The sequence below is a fragment of the Rhipicephalus microplus genome, unplaced genomic scaffold (genome assembly GCF_043290135.1).
Source record: "Rhipicephalus microplus isolate Deutch F79 unplaced genomic scaffold, USDA_Rmic scaffold_376, whole genome shotgun sequence".
Lineage (NCBI taxonomy): Eukaryota > Metazoa > Arthropoda > Arachnida > Ixodida > Ixodidae > Rhipicephalus > Rhipicephalus microplus.
In genome coordinates this window covers 13,036-20,554 of record NW_027464940.1, presented here as the reverse complement: position 1 = coordinate 20,554, position 7,519 = coordinate 13,036, and positions in this window count along the sequence as shown.

The window sequence follows — 7,519 nt, the reverse complement described above, 5'->3', positions numbered from 1 at the left end:
TTGGGTTTATCTGTGAATTTAGAAGTAGGAGTGTCAGCCAGCGCCATCTATAAGCCAAGCGACGAGTGTGAAAACACTCTTTTATGCGCATGTTTGGCGTCACGTAGCACGTGAACTTATTACGAGCGGGCAGCTGATTAATAGTACCTAATGACACCAAGTCTGCCAGTACGAGACCCTCGTTCAATGAAATAAGGGAAAGAAAGTATAGGAGATGTTATTAGACCGTATTGTAATGTAATCGTGAAGAAAGGAAAGTAGGTGAAAAGATAACTTGCCGTGGGCAGGAACCAAACCTGCGACCTTCGAATAACACGTTCGACGATCTACCACTGAGCTACCACGGCGGCTATCCTCACAGCCACTTAATTGGGTATACATGCGAATTCAAACGTGGGAGTGTGGCACACTCTTTATGAGCCCGTGTGGCGTCACGTAGGACCTGAACTTATTACGAGTCGGCAAATGTATATATATATATATATATATATATATAGATTAAATAGATGATCAGAGTTTCTTCCGGCTACCGTAATAAAAGTTATACACTTCGAGAATAGTGCAGTATAGGAAACAAAACAATAAAATATTTATTTATTCCTAACAGTTTCGGCTGGTGGACCAGCCTTCTTCGGAGGATGTAAGTGAAATGATACAAGTTCCCGTAGCAGAAGGTCACCCTCACAGTTTAAAGACCCTCCAACAAAAAAAAAAAGAGACAAGCGGGCGAACGAGGTAGCAACAGACAACAAGAAGCAGAAGAAGGAGAGGAACTAGAAAGGAGCGACGGAGAGCCGCCGGAAACGAGCGGGTAATTCTGGCATTGTTACTGGGTATAGGTAAGACGCGCCGCCAGCGGAGGCGACCAAGAAAAACGGAAAAATGTGAAACATGTTGCCGCTTACTCGCATCCCACACATGGATCGAGTTTAAGTTCACGTGGTTCGGCGGCTGGCCCGCGGCATCGGGCCACACACACACACACACACACACACACACACAAGAAGCATACGACCCGCTCCAGCTTTCGGAAAATCATGGCCACGTTGGAAAGCTAATGTGCCCTTTCCCCCTCCCTCCACCTGCCCTCTCTTGCAGAAAAATGTACAACCAGTCATACTGAAAATAAATGAATGGGTATTCTTGTAAAGGATGAACAAACAAAAACGTAAATGAAAAATATATAAAAACAAATAATACTAAGAAAAGTACTCAGAAATGAAAATAAAGTCTAATAGTACTAACACACGCCGTTTGGTTCACGTAGCATCGAATTCGTTTAGTTTCTCTATATTGACCAACTTGCGTGTGCGACTTCACGTATGTATAAATAAATTAATTGAGTAATTCGATTTCTGTGTTTCACGAAACGTCGCGGAGACACGTCAGTCGCCCAGGGCTCTCGTTGATTCCGTGGGCAAAATTCGCTGTGAGGTGTGCAAACAGGAATATATTGGACACACGGAAACCGCGTTCCGTTTGCGTTTTAACAACCACAGGGCACACGTAAAGGGCCTCCCCAATTTGCCGTTCTCCAAACATATCAATCTTCCTGTCACTCTTTCGAACGCGTAAGTGTCATACTCCTACAATCCGGCTTCCAGAACACACGGGAGCGCGAACAGCGGGAGTCATACTTTATAAAGAAATTCAGATCACGTATACCCACGGAATCAACGAGAGCACTGGGCGACTGACGTGTCTCCGCGACGTTTCGTGAAACACAGAAATTGAATTACTCAATTAATTTATTTATACATACGTGAAGTCGCACACGCAAGTTGGTCAATATAGAGAAACTAAACGAAATCGATGCTACGTGAACCAAGCGGCGTGTGTTAGTACTATTAGACTTTATTTTCATTTCTGAGTACTTTTTTTAGTATTATTTGTTTTTATATATTTTTCATTTACGTTTTTGTTTGTTCATCCTTTACAAGAATACCCATTCATTTATTTTCAGTATGACTGGTTGTACATTTTTCTGCAAGAGAGGGCAAGTGGAGGGAGGGGGAGAGGGCACATTAGCTTTCCAACGTGGCCATGATTTTCCGAAAGCTGGAGCGGGTCGTATGCTTCTTGTGTGTGTGTGTGTGTGTGTGTGTGTGTGTGTGTGTGTGTGTGTGTGTGTGTGTGTGTGCGTGTGTGTGTGTGTGTGTGTGTGTGTGTGTGTGTGTGTGTGTGTGTGTGTGTGTGTGTGTGGCCCGATGCCGCGGGCCAGCCGCCGAACCACGTGAACTTAAACTCGATCCATGTGTGGGATGCGAGTAAGCAAAACATGTTCCACATTTTTCCGTTTTTCTTGGTCGCCTCCGCTGGCGGCGCGTCTTACCTATACCCAGTAACAATGCCAGAATTACCCGCTCGTTTCCGGCGGCTCTCCGTCGCTCCTTTCTAGTTCCTCTCCTTCTTCTGCTTCTTGTTGTCTGTTGCTACCTCGTTCGCCCGCTTGTCTCTTTTTTTTTTTTTGTTGGAGGGTCTTTAAACTGTGAGGGTGACCCTCTGCTACGGGAACTTGTATCATTTCACTTACATCCTCCGAAGAAGGCTGGTCCACCAGCCGAAACTGTTAGGAATAAATAAATATTTTATTGTTTTGTTTCCTATACTGCACTATTCTCGAAGTTTATAACTATATATATATATATATATATATATATATATATATATATATATATATATATATATATATATATATATATATATATATATATATATATATATATATATATATATATATATATATATATATATATACGCTACACTAACGTTTATAACACGACATCAGAGGGTTGCCACGCGTCCCTTGGTGGCTCATCAGGGTCGGCGACTTGTTTGCCCAAAGAACGACGACTCCGGGCGGCGGCGATAGAGCGTCCGGTCGATTGTACGAGTGCGCGCGCGCACAAAAAAGGAGGAAGAGGTCCGCCCCCACATGATGCCGGCCGAACAAACAACGCCGCTTACGCAAACACCTCCTTTCTAGTTACCCCCCACGAGTGGTCGCCACGTTGCAGCAGCAGCAGCAGCAACAACATGCAGCTCGTTGTTTGCTACATGTGCATCCTGCTACTACTACAAGCGTCAAGATACGCGAACGCCCGCGAATCACCACCCGTATAGAATACGAAAAAGAAGAAAAAAAGACAGACGCCTTGTTGCTGCGGAAAACAACGGTGCGGACGAATAAATGCAGGTGGAACAACGATTCGCGTGATTCGAAGACGAGCTGCGCATATATACACGTCCTTGCGGCGTACAACCTCCCATCGACCGGGCGTGGAGAAACAGCCCGCAGGCCTAAGTGCTGGTGTTTGTGAGAAACCGTGTGCGACGGTTTTCTTTCCATACAGCATCAGGCACTTTGACAGCGCAGCGATGAACACACGATGCCTCATTGGCTCGGAGTGCGCGTTCAAGTAACACCTGATGTATCACATATGCTACGGGTGAAATTAACCCGCTATCGTAAAGCCTTAAAGGTCCCCTGCGACGTTTTTTTTTTTTTCTCGTTTGCCTTCTGCAGCACTGGGGTTCGTGTAGTGCCGCATACGGAGATGAAAGCGAAAAGAGTTATCGAAATGGGTACACGGTTAGGGAAGTTATCGGCCTTCAAACTTCAAGACGCCAGCAGACCACGAGAAGAAACGTTTCCTTTCGCATTTCACTCTTCCAGTGACGTGAAAGGCCGTTTCCAATCACCACGCGCCATTTACTGATACTGATACGTACATGACGACTCGTCTCGCTCCGCCCAGCCCAAAGCTCGATACGCGTTGTAGCGCTAGTTTCAGTACACTCCAGTAGCGCTGTGCTCGGAGGCAGCTCTGCAACTGCTGTGCCAGTTGTCAAAGGGGATTGTAGATCGATGACGGAGGCATTGTTGATTGGCTTGTTGGCACTGCTGTCTAGTTTATCTATCGCAAGGTAAGGAAGGGGAAAACATAAAACAAAACAAAAGCGCACTCCCACACAGAGGCCGCCTCTCCCCTCTCTCTTCCTGCCACGAGACACAGAGCGAGAATTGGCACTAAAATGACACTACCGCACTTGCCAGCCCGATCCACACTTCTGATCAAGGACGAACCCTTCCGCGATGTTACATACATTTATGGGCCCGTACATACAAAAATTCCTAAAGAAGCAAGCGAAAATTACAATCAACCTTATATAACGCCTGACGTACATGACAAGCATAAAAAGCGCTTATGAAAAAAAAAAAGCCTAGCGAATTCAGAGCTCTCATAAGTGCAAGTGGCTTCCATCAACGCGGAAAAACACCTCGAGGACCAACGGAATCAAAGCACGAGAGAGAAAGACAAAGGTGGATTCACAAGGACGTGCCCACGTTGACTAGGTGTTCGAATTTCTACCTACTCTGACACTGCACACGCGAACAGCAAAAATCAACCAGTGTGGGCGAGTATTCACAAAACATTTCATTGACAACGCATCTCAATCATCGGACTGATATGAAATGATGATGATGTTGCAATTACAATTATCAACATAAACACTATATTAGCTGTATCGACACTGGCCTACGTTTGCAAACATAATAAGCATTAGCTATCGTTTAGCCAACATGCTAAACAGTGATGTGCTACGCGAGAAAACATGCCAGTTGAATTCAACGATGGTCTAATAATCATTTAATGACCAACTGGTCCAATCAACCATTTTGAAAAGTTGAATTCAGTCGTACATATTTATTGTGCCCCGGCTGTTACACAATGGAGCATCAAACGGTGGTCAATGAAGACGTTATTTTCATATAATAATAATAATAATAATAATAATAATAATAATAATAATAATAATAATAATGATGATGATGAGTGAATTCCTAGCGCTCTTGATGCAGGATAGCTAACGGTAAAGATTACTCACGAACGGACGAATAACAAGAAAAATAAGATAAGTACTTCCGTTATATACTGTGAAGATGAGAACCACAGAAGCTGATACGGTGGGCCCCGGTGTGGTGAAGCTACGGGGAATTTATATATATGGTCATCATTGACTATCTGGCCTATTAAAGTGACATACACTCAAAAGTCTCCCGGTGATTATATGACGAATGACTCACATTATCCCATGGCCCACGGTCTCAAATTGAAATCCTGCACCAACGAAACCCCGTTGTTTCTGATACCGGTGTTACACGGATACTTCTGGTGGCGATCAAGGTCGATTCCGACCGCCACACCAAGTAGGACGCTATTACACCAAGTTTGTCACGGACGTCAGTCAGATCGCAACTACGGAGCAAATGGCGATCGTCTCGATTCCGATCGAGCCTGATAACGATTAAATGTGACCGCGTAGCAACACCTGATCCGTACAGAGCCAAATCAGGATCGGCCCACGTATCCATCGAAAGTGTCGCGTGACAGCTGTATGAGATACAAAATTTGCGCGACACTCATTCCTTGCGCAAGTCGTCTTGTCTCGTGAGGCAAAATCGTACACGTCATTCTTTTTCCGTGCGGGCGATGTCGTACACACTAGTTCGACGCTACGCCACATCCATTTTCTCGACGCAACAAAGCTACTTCAGTCGAGCGATTTACGTCCACCGAAAGTTATTGTTATACGCGTGTTCCGTTCTTGGACACCATCACCCAGAGCCACCCAGAGCTTCGATATGAAAGAAGATTCGCCACAGCATTTCCCATGAATACACGAGAGGGAACTCCGACAATTTATTTGATAGAAAACATGCATTTGTTTGTATTTGCCACCACTCGAATAAGGACTGTTTATATTTTTATTCTTTTATTCACACTTCTAGCAGTTCCTGTTCGACTATGGTACCCGTGTAAGATAACACGTGATGTTGTAATTTTCTGCGTACTGTGCTTGTGGTATGTTACTGCTTTGCTACCAGGGTGGCACGACCAAGTCAGGCATTTACTTAGCCTTTAGTCGTGTCCCCCAAGGCAATCTTGTTCAATTTTGTCTTGAATAAAGCAAACCAAACCAAACCGAGTGTCTACGAAAACTGCTATGCACGGCGCTCAGCGACCATGGTGGGAATGACGGGCGCAAAACAAACTCGTCTCATCTTCATTCCTTCAACTTCGTTTGGCTTGGCGTGGTTGGAGCCGTAAATGTTCAGCAAATGTTCAGCCGTTTCACTTCACCACCTTAACCTTTTCAGGCTCGCCAATTCGAATCGAGTCACGAAGTTTCCAACGGTCCGCTCTCTATTTGAAACAAAAGCAGAACACATCAATAAACGAAGAACACCAGCGCGTTCGAAGCCCTGTTACGTTTGGCCCGGCAATTCGTCTGGGCAGGCGGCGCCATAGTGCGTAAGCCGGTCTGCTAGGGAGGCTTTCAACCCCATCAGTGCCCTCTGCAAGACGCTGACCTGTAGATGTTCCAGGTAGCAGTCGGGTCTCAACGAAAGCTTCGCGAGTCAAGCCTTTTGTTGAACGGGCTCGAACAGCGGGGGGAACGGCGCCAGAGTGGCGGGTCTCGTTAAGTCGACCTCTTGACTCGGCTTTTGTCATCTACGCGAGGCCATCTTCAACGCACCGACAGCCCGGAAGCGTGGGAACGCGTCGAAGAAGCCGTTCACCGGGATCGAGCGTTTGGACTGCCTGAAGCTGAAAGCAGCAGGGACCGCTGCTGACGTTCGCGTTAGCAGCCATCTTCCCCGGAGGACTCGAGGAGCCCGAATTTCCCTCTCCGGACTCTACCTCATCTGCGGTGCCTTCAAGGCGTGGGCCGGATGCGTCTTTGTGAGGTGCGTTCCTGTTACCATTGGACCGTTTCGCACAGCCGAGTGGTGCAATCTCTGCACCCTTTCTGGTGGGTGGACCACAAAGACTTCGTCCCCTGCTTTGTGGCAAGAGTGGTTTGGACGGTGGTGACGGTGGGCTATAAAAGCCGAAGCATGATTGTAAATAGTGAGCCGAATCATGAGCTGCATCATGAACTGAATCTCTGTTGTACATAATGCGGGATCTTCTGGATCCCTGTACAGTTCCTATCTTTCATGTATAATGTAAATAAACCTTTCGTTCAGTCTCTTTTAAAGCGTCGCCTCACTGGCGAAGATCGGCTCTGCGGACAACGGCGAGAAGCCAGCCAGCTACCCTAAAGAAAACCCGCCGTACCTGCTATCGACCTAGAGCCCTTTACAACTGGTGGCAGCGGTGGGATGCCATCATCATCTTTCTTTAACCCTTAACAGCCCGCAAGTACGAAAACTATAGGCCAATTTGTGCGCCACCCAGCATTCCCGCGCTGGCTGAACGATCGAAGCGCCACGGTGCCCTCCGGTTAAGCTTCAGGAAATTCCACCAGCTTTGCGAGTTCGAACCCCCACAGAGTTTCCCACAATACTAACTAGAGGGAACTCTGGCGCTACTGTCTATAAGAGCTGCAAGGCACGGCACTTCAACGAGCACGGGAATGATGGGTAGTAGTCACACATTTGTCTAATTTTCGAACTTCTGGCCTGCTTCTGGCTCCGTGCGTGTTCGTGTGGCTTGGAGCTGTTTTTTTT